The following is a 15,338-nucleotide window of genomic DNA, read 5'->3' as shown; positions in this document are numbered from 1 at the left end:
CCGTTACATTGCTTTGCTGTTATTTGGCATTACCAGTAGCAGATTTTTGTCTCAGCTCTTCTGAATGTAACATTCAAAGCTACGGAAACTAATGCTGTAAAACTACACTTAGCCTGTATAGTATTGCAATTCTTCTTCTTTGAAGATACACGTTTTTACTGTGAAAAATGTGTCACATTAAGAATATAAAAGGGATTGAAGATTTTAATGCCATAAATAGTACTTAAAACACATTTTGAGTTATATGCAACTAGGGCAAATGATTTTCTTGGATTCACAATAACATGACTTCAGCATAATGGAAACTCAAACAGAGAAGTGACAGCAGTGCAAAAATCCTGCTGGTTCCCTATCAGAGTCTTTAGGTTTGGGTTCATGGCAGCTAACTCAGTCCAACTCTGGACTGCTGTGATCGCACAGACTGTTCCCTTGGGCTGCACATTCTGCAGCCAGGCACTTACATGAAGCTTTCAAGTCAAGCCAGGTACCCGAAGCAGCTCCCTATCCAGTCAGACAAGCGTGAGTGCAAGGGAGGAAGTGGCAACGTTGGTTTAGCTCAGCTGACACAGGATCACTTGCACCTTTACACCATAGCTTTATAGCATCTTAAACAAGCATAAAATGGAGCTAAAGCAGCCTCTACCTACTTTTTGCTGTCCCATTCTGTCCCATCCCCTTGCACCAGGATCCAGAGGGAGTGCCAGCTGCAGCTCTTGCAAGCGTACCATGCTTGTGGTAGTACAGCATTAGAAAAAAGCAACCAGATGCTGTAGGGTGATAACTAACCTACTTTAATTTATATTAAAAGCAACCCTCACCCTCCCCCCCAAAAAACACCCCCACAAAAAAAAAAAGAGAGAACAAAACAAAACCACCAACAACCACTTGCAAGCACAGAAATGTCTTACTGAAAATTAATTACAGACTAATTTTGTATACTCCAAAATACGCATAATTTGTTATTTATTGAAGGTCGGAAGTTAGTAATTTTCCTAATCCAAAGCAGTCATACGGTGCAGGAAACAGGGAGCAGCTGAGTTGAGAGATTAAGCTATGAAAAGAATGCCCTCATTCATAAATTTGGGGGGATTTGCTGTTAACCAATACTCGAATCAACTTTCAGTGTGCAGTGAGATGGACAGTTTCTAGCTCCTCAAACCTACCCAGCATACTTGCAGTAGTGACATTTCATGGGCTGCTCAGCTCCTCTCGCTTCCAAGAGGAAACATGCTGAAAATGACTCACTGTGTGTTCTATCTGCCATGTACTTAGGTTAGCAGGATCTTTTCGACAAAATACTGCAGGTGTAACTAGTGGAGAGGAGACAACAAAGTGCCTGACATTGCTTGGGCAATGTGAAACGTTTCCTTAAATGTGAGCACCCCCATCGATTCACTGGATTTTGCAGCAAGACACTTGCATGCTCTTACTGGCAATTACACAGCACCTCCTCCTTGTACCCTTACCTCTGGCCTCGCTCAGCCCTACAAGCCCCACAGCACACTGATGGCAGTGCTCAGTTAACTCAGAAAGACCCCTGCAGATTTCTGTACCACCTGCCACACACAGGTATAGCACTGTTAACCGCAACCCTGTGCAAAGTTAGACAGTGCTTTGTAGTACCTGCGTGTTTCTGTGGCCTAACCAGACAGTGAGGCCTCTGTGTATTCACCGAGCATGAGAAACTGCCAGTGCAGGGCCTTAGCAGATGAATGCTCCTTATCTGCAATCCAGTGCGTCTCTGTACGCCTTTCTCAGTAGGTTTCCTGGTTCAGTTAGTACGGGTGGCTCCTAGTGTACAGAAATGCACATAATGTGATTTATAAAATAGTAACCTACTTAAAACATCAAATCAGACTTGTGGCCAGATAAGCAATCATTACAGAAACGCAGAAATAAATGATCTTTTATTTTAGGAGATTCTGTATTTTAGCAAATACTGCCTTATAGGAGGCTTGCTATTGACCCAAGTAAGCTGGATATAAAACGAGCAACGAGTTGCTCAGCTGTCAGAAACTTGCACACCGTTACCTTTCACTTCAGAAGACCAGTGAGACGTTGGTTTTACTTTCAAGCTCATCAGTACACATTATGCTGAACCAAGCACTGTTCATTTGCTCCAGCAGAGTAGCTAATAGAAAAAAAAACTGGGGCAGGAATCAACAGGCGTGTCCCCTTGATGCTGCGGCCTGATAGCGCTCTGACAGCAGGCACACGACCCGATGAAGGGCTCCCTCCTGCAGGCTCAGCACCAGAGCCCAGCCGTGCAGTCATCCACAGCCAGAAGCTGGAGAAGCTGTGGATGTATCCATGTGCCCCTGGTTCTATCTGTAAAAACGTTTCTGCTAATGTGGGATGGTGAGAAAAACTTACCTGCACTAGCAGACTCTTAAAGAAAGCCAAACACAGGTGTTAGTGCTGTTCTTATGTGACGCATAAAGATTTTCTGACTGCCACAGAAGTGCCTTGGGGCACACATGTGCTCTGCAGAAACCATTTGTTTGTTTTCTGCAGTGCCTCCTACATTCTTTTCCAAGAGACTGAATTGGGAAATAGAAAAAAAATGCTTCTAACAACTACCAACACTGAAAAAAATTCTCCTTGCACTATTACATACTTAATATTATTATTTATTAATATCTTTGTCCTAATATTTGTCTACTTTTGTGAGCTGAATCTGTGCAAACAATGCTCTTAGGAAGGCGTAAGGGTCAGTTACCAAGCAGGACAGTTACTCGATTATTTTATGGATGACTCTCTGACAATGTAGAAGGTATACAGGGGATACCACCCCGCTGCAAAGGGTTTGATGGCAGAGATATGGCTGTGCATGCAACTATTAGGGAACAGGGAAAGTATATTAAGAGCTAAGCAGCAGCTCATGCATGCTTGGCATTTGTTTTGAGTTGCGTTGTTTAAGCTTTGAAAAATTTCCATATGGAAATGAGGGTTTTTGGGGTGCTCAGCATCACCAAGTGTCTTACTTGAAGAGCTCCTGCAAGCAACTGACATCCAAGCTGGCAGACTGCAGCAGAGCTCCCAGAAGCAATCTCACAAACCAGGTTCGAACATTTTATCAGCCTGAATGCTTTTCGGCCCAGCTGGAAACTGCCCTTGCAACATCACGGAGCTTTAGTCCAGTCTGAGACTAGGCAACTTCTGCATCAAGGTGACTCCATCAAGTTTCTTCTGCAAGAATCAAACAGGAGACCCTAACCCAGCTCCCCAGCCAGCTCTTTGCTGGCAGCTTGCTGACCTTCCTAGGAATGCAGAAGAGCTTGAAGCTATCCCCATCAGTGGCAGTGCCCACGTGTCACCATGGGCTCACATGGACACCCCTCTGACCATCCCAAACGTTTGGGAAGGAGGTCTCCCTGAGTGCCAACAGAAAGTTAAGCAAGTTTTCTCAGGCTATTTATAAGGTTCATAAGGAAAGGCGATCAAGAAACATCTTGCAAGAATCTAGAAGACGCCCAGACTCCCTCAGAAGTTGATTGTTAGCATCAAAGTGAGAGGAAAAAGCCACACCTTGGGCCATCTCTTTGAGAGAGCATCCGATAACACACCTTTCCTCCACTCCCCACTGCTCTACTAATAGCTTTCCATTTCAAAATTAAAAAGCCTCAAGGTTAATGGAGGAAGGCTTCAACAAGAAACCCTGAAGTCAAGTTTCTCTCTTCAGTCAGCTCTTGTTCACGGTGTTCTCAACACAAGCCCAATTAAAGCCTGCAAATTAAGAAGTGCCACAGGGGACATCACTGAGAGACCACTTGTCCCCCGGAATGTTCTATTCCTTCTGCTGAGAAAGTAAATAATTTGCTTGATAGAAAAACAGTATTAAAGGAGTGATTAAAGGGATCTGTAGCTTCTCTGGCTCCTTGTCACACAGGCTGCTATGCCTAGATTATCTATGCCTGGCATTACAAGTAGTTCAGAAGAATCTTATTATATTGAAGTGTCTTGTTGTTTTAAGAACTCGAGTGCCTGTTTCGGATTCTGGCATGCCATTCGTTCTGCACTAGGATCCTCAGGAACAGGGAGATATACCTAAAGCTGTGCCAGACAGAGCTGTGCAGCCAGCACGGGGAATGGTGTAACCTGCCACACACACCAAGCTCAGTACAGCTTACCTCAGCTAGCAGAAACGAGGAGAACTTCGCTGGCAAAAATCTGTTCTCATGAAGCTGCCCACCCAAACAATGCTCACTGTCATTTTCTAAGCAATCTTCTGAGAATGAATTCAAGAACTTCGGAGTCTCCTTGGAGAACTGCTGAGTCTCCAGCTTACCTAGGTACAGTGGCCAACTTCCCACCAGTTTTCCAAAGACGATTGGAAGGGCTTGAATTCTTCTTGAAAAGCAGAACTGCGTAAGTGTTAAACGTCTATCATAATTACCATGCTAGTTATTACCAAGCATAAAGGTATACTGCAGCTGCTAATGGAGCTTTTACTCTGTACCACAGGCTGGCTCCATGGAGGCAGCAGCTGCAGAGGCACAGTCCCCAATAACCCCAGCTCGCAGCCCAGAGCCACGACACCGCACAGCAGGGTGCAGCGCTGCGCACGAGGAGCCTTGCACACGTGGCACGCCTGTGGGCTGCTGTGGAAGAGCAGCATTCAGGTAAGAACCTTCGTTAAAGAGATGACTGTGCTACTCAAATTACTTCTCTGTGCATTTGCTGTGAAACTTTAAACAATAATTCTCTAAACTAGACATCTAACTGCAGTAAGTACAGCTGAAACTGAACAATTACACACACGGAGTAACACAGTTCAGAGGCATGTCTTGCTCACTGTGAGCACTGGTTCAAAAGAAACCGTAACCATCACTTCCTGCAGAACAGATCTACTCTTGTGTGTCTCCTACAATGAAAGTCACATTTATTAAGAAGTGTTACTTAAATTTAGAATGCTACACAGTTAGGTAAGGCACCTAGCTAAGTAGAACAAGGACAGAGTGCACTGTACTAATACTGTTTTCACCTTAAAATGGGTTGCACATTATCATAACATATCTTTAAAAATAAATAGATCTGCTGCTCAGATCTAACAAGTCATTCTGCAAAACATAACCATTAGCTGGACATTAAGATTTTTTATTTTTTAACATGTTGACCATGCTTATACTAGAAGCAAATATACTAGATGCTAAATGTGTCATTAGCAGCTATTTTAAAAATAAATTGTACATTTATCATAAACGTACATTTTTATAGAAATCTTCTGAACACAAGCATCTCCGTGAAGCATCTTACTCACTTGCAGTCTTGTTTTCTATAATAAGTAGTACTAAACCAGACCACTTCAGAGTTACTACAATAATATATGTCTTTAATTAGTAAAAGTTTTAAGAGTGCAAGTGTTGGAATGCAATGTGCTATTTTAATCTTGTCCTTGGCATGTCAACTTGTTTCTAATTTCAAAGGTTTTCAAGAAAAGTTAGTTGTTTTTTTTTTTTTCCATTGGTATGTACATTAATATTTTAACTGCCATAATGCATCTATGCTGTTAACATTCCTGAAGATCAGGGCATGAAAATAAGAGCATTTCCCACCCCACACTAACAAAAGTAACAAGCAAAAATAATTAGACAAGGTACGGCATCATCACACAGTAAAGGAGATGTACATGCTCTGATTTTTAACACTGTTTCTGACACACCAGTGAATTTATAATACAAATTAAAAAAAAAAAAAATCCGTTGCCTAACAAGCAAGTTACTTTTAGAAAGTATGCTTTTAGAAAAAAAGATGCTCAGCTGATGCAACAGTGATGTACTCAAAGGCATCAACAATCACATCAACATACGCCAGAGGAAATCCTAGGTCACTGGTTTCCTCCACACCGAACAACTGTCATATTCAGGTATAATAGATTTAAGAGCCTTGAATTTAAAATGATCCAGCTTGGAGACTTTTAAATCTGTGATAACTGGTGGATCACTTTATCTCCACCTTGGAGATGAAGTTATCTCACCTGGAAGCCGAGTGATCTCCCCGCTGCACAATATCCAATGATCTGACATCAACTGTACTACAAAGCAAAAACATGCAAAATTTTAATTGTTTTATCACTATCTAGGATTCCTTACAAAACACTTTACTGAGGTGAAAAGTACTTCTTGATTTCAATCAAGAAGGTCTGAGGCTTAGCTCTGTCCAGAGCAAAGAGGGAAGCAATTTCCCATGTCCACATTACACAGCTATTAACCTAAGAGCAAACCAAACACAACGCATGCTAACTTTTTGATGCCATAGCATTAGCACTGCCCTCACTTCCAATAAGCAACTCGCATACACAAACTTGAAAAATAATTCATTAAATAAATCAAAATTCTGGCAACATGTTGGCTAGCAGAAAATATCTCCCCCCTTAACTCCATGCCCACCATCACCTTTCTTTACTTCTGCTCCTCTGTTTCTGAAGAACGCCTGTGCAATTTATCTCCATATTGCCAAATGGCTCCACATGCCTTCTGAGCTCTCTGCCACCACTAGGGTCATCTGAAAAGGTAAAGTAACTCCCTGGCAGATTGTACCGCCACGCCTGCCTCACACACTGCTCATCAAGCCTAACCTTTGCAGAAGATCAAGTTCAAGCCGGCACCAAGATTAGTCTTGGCTCCAAAGCTACTGTGAGCTACGGCAGCACGCGTCAGAAGCAGCCCAGTAGCCTGAAGAGTCCAAGGGCTCCCTATCTAGGCCAACAGCAGGGAGCTGCCGCCCCCACCTCTCATTCCTAACCCCTGGATGATGCACTTGGTCAGGTAAATAATGTTATGTGCAGCTGGCACTCGATGAAAGCAGTATCTCGATTACAAGTATGCTTCATATGAAGTACGAGGTAGAAGCTGATAGCTGTAAGGAGCAGCAGGGAAAGGAAACCTACTGTAGTTTATTTAAGTTCTCTCCAATTATTTTTGTTGATCTCGGCTGAGTGGCTCGATGCAGATCACAGCAAGTATCTATTGTGAAGAAGAAAACTGAAACCGCACCTCCCAAGCAGTTCTGGCAACTAGTCAGGCTTCCTCTTTGCAAACGTGAGCCTTGCTCTGTACAGGGGCTTTTAGCTCAGATTCACATAAAACCTGTGAAAACTTCTCACAGTTCCAGCAGATCCAGGACTCTGACAAGGCTCTCCCAGCCAACCCTCAGAACACAAACAGCAATCTGTGGGGAAGGGCCTTGGCACTTTCAGACTTCACGTGAGCCATGTATCATTACAGAAGCAGAAGGAAGGAACCCGTCACACCACTTCAAGTGTATGTTTTACTTTCATCATGACACAAGCTACTCTGTGAGCGCGCGGCCACAGAAGTCATTAGTGCCGTGTTCAGCTTTCATTTTTATGTGCCTGCCTACGAAGTTCGAGATTCTGAGGAAGCATGCAGTCATTAGTGCCTGTGGATTATGGACAATCCTAAATTCTTTTTCCCCCTCAACTGAAAAACAAGGACAAACAATAGCAAATAATTACTAATTCCTAGCCACCTATTCCACTTCCCAAGGAGAAATAGTCGCTCTTGAATTTCCCCTTTGGACCCGCTGTACAACTCACCTACTCCCCTGAGCACCTCTGGGATGGAGAGGTGTCAGAGTGATCCCAGTTACAGGGGGACGAGGAGGCACAGCAGCTTTGAAACAAAGCCAAGCACAACACAGTTGCTCTCTAGCTGCTGTGGAATAAAGGAAAATTATAGTAGTGTGGCCAGATTTTGAGATGTACCTTCCACAAAACAGGTGTTCTTTGGAAGAGACTGCACGAGCTAAATAACAATCCAACGTACAAACACCGGAACAAAACTGTAAGTTTTGTTTCTCAGAAAATTGCCTTCTTCCTTCTGTGAAGCTTCCCTTTCTCCTGAAAATATAAATGTCCTGAAGCATGGTGATCACAGGCCTACACAATGAAGACTTATCTTAATAATTAACTCCAATTCTTTTTAGCATAAGACATTTCTTATGAAAAATATTTTTCTTACAAACAGGCACTCAACCACTTGTCACGTTAACTACCTTTTTATTAATGATTAACTTTAATAGATTATGCATGTTTATTTGGCTCAGGCTCTGACTACCATTTAAATATTTCACTTGGGAATTAACTTTGTTTAAAACAGCATAATAGGGTGCATTTGTTTTACTAGATGGGTATCTTGCTATCTCTTGGAATATATCTGTTCCTAACGCCTCGCCTTAGCAACTTGTTAAAGAGTTGCTTCCTAGCTTTATAAAAGGGCTAGAGCATAACCTCCTTGTTAGAAGGTGTCATCCACAGAACACTGGGAGTTTATTGTGCTGAAAATTTATAGCTGCTGATAAACATTGGATTATTGGGCCAGCAGACAACAGGCGACGCTGCCGCTTGCTAGCACAGCGTATGTTACCGATAGCGTTAAAGATAAGGGGTCAGTAAAGTTTGCATGAGATGCAAATCCCTCAGTTATTACCATATCGTGTAAACCTTATCACAGGCTTTTCTTGGGCAGTGCAGGGGAAGGAAATTTGTCATGCCTGTTTTAAGTTTTATATAACTGTGTAGTTTAAGACAACAATGCAGGGTTATTTTGCAAATACAAATACGTGGGCAGGAAATTAAAAATACATAAATATTTACTAAAATAACTTCTACATGGAAATATTTAACGTTTCCATGGAACTGTGTTAAACGCAAATTTTGTATCCAAGCATGAAAAACAGAAGAAAAACATTTTTTTTTCCTGGAACTGGGGAACACTGAATTTTGTCTCTCATTTGGGAGAAAAAATATTTAAATATGTAATGTTTAAAAGTTAAGATTTTCACAAAGCGGGAAGAAACATCCATGGTCCCATCACCGCGGTTAGTCAGAGATGACAAATCCCAATGACTCAAAACGTACAACTCCAAAATAGAAAGATGGTGTGTTTCCAACTGCTATTCGTAGCCTGATTTGCGATCTTTTTGCACTCAGAATCGGTAAGGCACGCAGATTTTCCTTTCATGCTAAACGGCAAAGCACGCCGTGTCTGTATTTTTAAGCTGTAAGAGCCCAAAAGGAAAATAACGACGAGGCAAGGACAGATACCATCAACCTGCCGGCCCCCTTTCGCAACCCCTGGGGGAGCAGCGCGGTCGGTTCACTTTCTACGGAAACAAGCCCCGATTTACAAAACGCTTCCCGGTGGCCTCCATCTGCAAGCCCCGAGCATCCTCCCCGCACAACCAAACCCCAACCCGCCGCCCCCCGGGCACCCGGCTCCGTGCCGGCGCCGCCAGGCCGCGCCAGGGCCGGGCACCGCCTCACAGCGCCCGCGGGCCGCGTCCCCAGCCCGGCACCGGCCGGGGGGGGGGCTCCGGGGGGCTCCGGGAGAAGCCTCGGCCCCGGCTGCCTCCGCCCGGGGCCGCGCTCCCACCCCCGCCGTGCGGGGCCAGCCCCGGAGCCGGCTCCCGGAGCCCCCCCGGCGCCGCCCGCCTCAGCCCCGCGGGGCGAGGAGCGGCCCCGGGGCCGCCGCGAGCACTCACCTCAGCCCGCCTCGCCTCGCCTCGCCTCGCCTCGCCTCACGCCGCCCGCCTCGCCCCGGCCGCTGCTAAAATGGCTGAGAGCCGGCGAGGGGGGGGATGGAGGGGAAGGGACGGCGGGGGGAGAGCGGCAGGAGGAGGAGCGAGCCCCCGCTCCGCCGCCAATGCTCCGCCGCCTCCGCTGACGCGACGCCGCCGAGAAAGGGGCGGCGCGGGGCCGGGGTCGAGGGCGGTGGCGGGGCCGGGGGCGCCTCAGGCTCGCGGTGTCCCCCCCGCAGCCCGAGGCCGGGGGGCGGTTGGTGAAGCCAACGCCATTCGGGCCGGCCCCGGCTCAGCGCCGCGCCGCCTCCCCGCCTTTGTCCGCAGGCTCGGTCCCCCCGGGTCCCCCTCCCCAGCCCGGCTGCCTCGGGCCGGGCCAGCAGCGAGGGTCTGCCGCCTCTCCCGAGGGTGCTGAGGGTCCCCGGGCGCCTCGCAGAGCGGGGGGACCCCACGGGGACTCACTCGGTGCTAGAGGAGGGTTTCAGGCGCAGCGCTGAGGAGAGCAGCTCGGCTTGCTCCCAGTGCGGTTCGCAAAGCCAGAGGCCACAAATATCCCTGTGATTCATGCAGCAGCTGGCCAGATGCTTATGCGCGGGCTGCAGTCTGAGGCTTCTTCCAAGCAGGGCGAGCACCAAATAACTAACTTTCGGGAAGACGCACAGCCGCGTCCTAACAACGCGTAGAAGAAGAGAGCACACGCCATGCGCCCGTCAGTCCCGAGCAGATGTCCGGCACTGTCCTCCCCCGGCCCATATGGAGCGGGGCAGGATGTGAAAAAAGCAAAACTAAAAAAACAGGCAGTAACTAAATTTGGTATCAGGAATGTGTTCCTATTAAAGACAGCACCTCGCAGGGGGCTAAAATTTTCTGGCAACTGCAGAATATGCAATGTGGGCGTTAGACGTAATAATTCTTAGAAAAGCACAAAGTGCATCACTTCCTTGCGTCGAGGCTGAACTGAACTACCGTGTGGTTTTTGCTTTGCATGGGCCATACGAATTTTAGGGCAGCCCCTTATTGCTCTCACTTTGTTGTAATTTGTTTCAAATCTCATTGTTTTCCTTATTGTCAGGTCATTGCTAATGAACGAGCCTGGATTGTGCAAGATGCCCAAAGGCACATCTGCTTTATGCAGACTTGATATTTCTTGATTTAACCTCTCCCTATTAAGGAAGGGTTAGGCAAACAAACTTGGTAGAGATATTTTTTTTCCCAACTAAAACAGACCCATTAGCCTGTTTTCCAAATCTTTCTCATAAATGGTCAGTGGGTAAGAGAATATATTTGCAATTTGTTCCAACTATTTTTCACTTCCTGTAGTCTTTCATGGAGCTTAGTGATGATGTATCCTGCCAGTGGGTAAGGAAGCATCTTCTGTGTGGGAGCCACCCAGAGCCTCTGACCCACACTGGGTCAGAACAAGGACCAGCTGGTACAGTCTGCTGCTTGCAGCAGGGACTGGCACCCCCAGGGAAGAAAATGAAGTCTGCAGCTCAGTGATTTTTAGCTAAAAGTAGCATATTCCTGCCCTTGATAGACAAATTTGTGGAAGAAAAATCTAGTTGCTTTCTTAATTCCTATAAGCTCCTGGCATCTACAGCCCGCTGTAATTCCATAGTTTTCATGCTCTGTGAAAATCTCTCCTGTATGTTTTGAGCCTTCTGTCTGGTATTTCCATTTGATATCCCTTGACTTCTGTGCTGATTATCCATGAATTACTGCTCTCTCATAACTGTCTCCATGTCACTCCTTGTTCTGTAGGTCTGTGCTACAGATTCTGTGCACTACTACCTCATTCATCTCTAGTCTAGGCTGACAAGTCTTGTGTTCTCCAGCTGCAGTGTCCCGGGACTTCAAAGAAATTTAAGCTGGGGCACCCATCCCTCTACCTCACACTGCTTGTTCTTGCTCCCACGTCAATTTCAGGTGCTGTGTGTTGTGTGGTGGCTGCAACTCTTCCCTCACACCCTCCTAAAAGGAGACCTCACCAAGTCATGGGACCTCCTCTTCAACCTCCTCTCGGCCCTGGACAAGGCAGTCCTGAGTGCCATAGGAAGGCCAGTGGGTCATTCAGGTTCAGGGGCATGGTCTTGTGTGCTCAACAAAATGTCCTTCCCTTGAATCATTTCTGAGCCTTGGATCCTCACCCTCCCTCCTCATTTATTTTTTTTTTTTACCCCCTAGTTGTCCCATTAAACAGGAGATATGCTTTCCACATTCCTTTTCTTCTAGCCTTTTCCCGTGCCTTCAGGGTCTGACAGATTTGTTAGGGCTGGGCTAGCAGCTGTCCCTAAAAGAATAAGACAAAAGCCCTTCATACTCAGAGATACTTGCCTGGCCCTGCCGTGCGCTGCTTCCTGAGCTGAACCTGATGGGATCTACCCTGCCCCCTTGCAGGCAGAGGCAAGAAATTGTGACTGTCCCCAGCAGCTGCCGGGCAGATCAGCTGAAACATGCACAGCCCCACAACCCCGTTACCTCTGCAGAGCCCCTCTGAATCTCTGATAATCTGTTTTGCTTTCTGGGGTCTCTTCCATAGTTCTGTTTTCTTTCCAAGCTGGGAGAAGTGGGAACTGTACATTTTAGATGGTCTAGGCTTTACCATTTTTCTACAAAAATAATTGAAAAAAAATTAAAATTATTACTACCATGTTCAATACCAATGGTATCCTGTTTAGTAAAATGAATAAATTGCCAAGAGATGCCATCATCTGAAGTAGTGCGTACATCTGGTTGCATTTTCACCTCTCAGAACTACTTTTTGTAATTTCAAATCACCTTTTCCTATTTTCATTAAGACCCACTTAAAAAAAAAAAAAGAGAGAAAACTTTAATTAAACAAAAGCAATAGGCACAATTTATAACTTCTGCACACAGTTAAAATATTGATCTTTTAATGTGTGATAAATATATGACATCTCTTTAAGTCATAGTATCTTATGTCAAGTAGAAAAGCATTTGGAAGGAGCCCAGTTTGTAAGATGATAGCAAGCGCCCACCAAGAACTACGCACTCTGGAATTCATTTGTTTCGGAAGGATGAGCTTCTAAGTCAGTTTGATAATTTCAGCAAAGTCAGAAAAAAAAAAAAAAAAAAAAAAAGGTTAATTACAGAAAAAAAAAATGGCTAAATACAGAAGAAAGATAACCTGTCAGGTTGCAGTTATGATAATGAGTCCTAAATTAAGCTTGCCAAAGACAAGATGTACAAGTGAAGAGCCAAATGCACCTTGTTCTGGGCAGGTTCTAGAAACAGCACCACGGGCAGCCTTTCCTGTAGCTACAGGTATGCCAATGCCTGACTGAACTATGGAGGATTTACTGATGTAGCTGTTGGTCTTCTGTTTGTCATAAAGAATAGTTACATTTACGTGCATTCTTTGAAAACTTGCGTATATCACCTTTTGAAAACAAATCCGAAATAGATTTATTTGCTCTCTATAAATAAACAGTAAGTTAGGGTCAACTAACGATACACTGGGGGTAAGTAGAATATGTCCTAAGGCTTCCAAAAAGGTAGCTAAGAAAAGCAAACCTGTTGTCAGGAGGTTTACATTTGTTACAAAAGGGCTGAAACTCCTCTGCAAATATTTCAGGAGTCCGTGAAGAAAAATAGCAACTGCCTTAATGCAACAGGGCAACGAAGATGGTGAAGGGCCTAGAGGGAAGACGTATGAAGAGCGGCTGAGGGCATTGGGCCTGTTCAGCCTGGAGAAGAGGAGGCTGAGGGGGGACCTCATCGCGGTCTACAACTTCCTCGTGAGGGGGAGTGGAGAGGCAGGTGACCTATTCTCTGTAAACACCAGTGATAGGACCCGTGGGAACGGGGTTAAGCTGGGGCAGGGGAAGTTTAGGCTGGACATCAGGAAGAGGTTCTTCACCGAGAGGGTGGTTGCACACTGGAACAGGCTGCCCAGGGAAGCAGTCACTGCACCAAGCCTGTCTGAATTTAATAAGTAATTGGACTGTGCACTTAGGCACATGGTCTAAACTTTTGGGTAGACCTGTGTGGTGCCAGGAGTTGGACTTGATGATCCTTATGGGTCCCTTCCAACTCAGGATATTCTATGGTTCTATGCTAACAGTATGTCACACTGTCTTTGAAAACAAATCTGAATGAAAGGGATCTCTTTGTCTCCCATCGCAACTGCTTTGTATCTTTCCAGTAACTAAAAAACAACGATGATTTCAGTGGAGTGTTATCAGTACAACAGAATATCCCAGATGGTGGAATTGTTCTGTACCACCCCTAATTTTCATCCTTATCAAAGAGGTCAAAAAGAAGCAAGAGAAAGGTAAGTTGAGTAGAGACTAAGGCCAATCTAAAAGATCTCTATTTTTCACCTATGATGAGATGAAACCTCTGAAATAGTCAATAGTTTCTCACCTCATTCCTGGCTTCAACAAGGGAATTGCATAATTTTAGGTCTTTTAATCTAAGTACTAAATCAATATTTGAAGGCTCGTGGGTTGTTTATTTATGTTAGGAGCGGTAACTGGTGAAATCAAGTACTTTTGTGATGCAATCCTGTTACACAGTGTACAGTTAGAAGCAAAACAGCAGAAAACTAACTTTGCACATAAGCTTCCTTCGCCTTTTTTTTTTTAGCAAACACTCTCCTCAGAAAGTTGTCTCAGTTTTGCCTTAGGCTGGTAAAGGCTTAATGTGTTCTTTTTTCTTTTTAATTGTGTTTCTGCTACTTTTCAATTAACTTAGGTACATGGTAAAAAAAAAAAAAAAAAAAAAAAAAAAAAAAAAAAAAGCATGCTAGACCTCCACATTATCTCCTTTCATCAGGAATAACATACATTTGTTGTTCTCTTTAAATCTTTTTAAACCACCTCAAGTTTTAAAAGAGAACACAACACAAATAACATAGCAGTCAGTCATACAAATTTGGTGATAAAAAGGATTGTTGATCCTCCAAAGAAGTACATTTCAAGGAGAAATTTCAAGCAAGGGAGAACTGAAAGATGGCTTTTTAAAGGGTGGTGTTGAAAGAGGCCTACTTCTGAAGCTATCAATCGCTTCATTCTTTAACACTTCTTGTTCAAGCTAGTTCAATTCCCTTCTTACTATTATATTATACATTAAATCAGACAGGAAAATTATCTGCAAATCTGTTTTTAACAATAGCCATAAAATAACCAATTTGAATATAAAAGAGGGAATAATTCTTTATTACATCTAGTATCTATAGCCACCACACTGTATGTTTTCTGGGGAAGGAGGAGAGGGGAAGTCAAGACAAAGTTTGATAGTTCTTCTTTAGTCTCTTGAATTAAAAAACTTTAATCATTTTTGTTACCCTGAGCTATACAACTTTGGCTTCTCATTCTTGGGTCATTATGTAGACTTGCAAGCATTGAACATATAATTACACTACATAATTGCATCTTTGTTTTTAAGCCATATTCCATGCATGAAACAGAAACGTGTACCTGCTTGCAGACATAACATCTGTATTCTGTAAAAATGTCACTTTCATTACTTGCTCAGATCCATCTGGAGTTTAGAACTACTTTCTTTTCCAGGGTAGTGGCTGGCAGAAATTTTCTGCCTTTTAGGCAGCAGGAGAGGCTATCTGTTGTAGTATTACCAAGATATCTGCTGTGCTCCACGATACCCAAGTATCTGCATCATTTCAGAGACTGCAATATACTGAATTAGTTCATTAGTTGTGACCTATCAATATGTACTGTCCAGTATGCTTCAAGACGCCATACCTACAGTAGCATGCATTGTCACACTTTTGGGCCTGAGTATTGATTTTTCTGTCCAAGAAGGCACCTAGTTGT

General features: G+C 44.3%; 1 protein-coding gene across 15 annotated transcripts in view; it reads right to left on the bottom strand.

Annotated features, from left to right (window-relative positions):
- ACSL4 (acyl-CoA synthetase long chain family member 4) overlaps window positions 1-10,220 on the bottom strand; it is a 36,798-nt gene extending 26,578 nt beyond the window's left edge. For 3 of the 15 annotated variants that reach the window (XM_084534107.1, XM_084534118.1, XM_084534109.1), the window contains exon 1: window positions 9,505-9,667. The gene's annotated coding sequence lies outside the window, so the exon portion shown is untranslated. Of the gene's footprint in view, window positions 1-5,977; window positions 6,035-6,395; window positions 6,557-9,504; window positions 9,669-10,002 lie in introns of those variants that run through there. The other 12 variants (XM_084534115.1, XM_084534121.1, XM_084534111.1 and 9 more) reach the window with 8 other exon arrangements.
- Window positions 10,221-15,338: the final 5,118 nt, after the last annotated feature.

The sequence above is a fragment of the Aythya ferina genome, assembly GCF_964211825.1.
Source record: "Aythya ferina genome assembly, chromosome: 13".
Taxonomy (NCBI): domain Eukaryota; kingdom Metazoa; phylum Chordata; class Aves; order Anseriformes; family Anatidae; genus Aythya; species Aythya ferina.
Note: the sequence above shows the minus strand (reverse complement) of the source record. Positions and strands in the feature narration are given on the sequence as shown.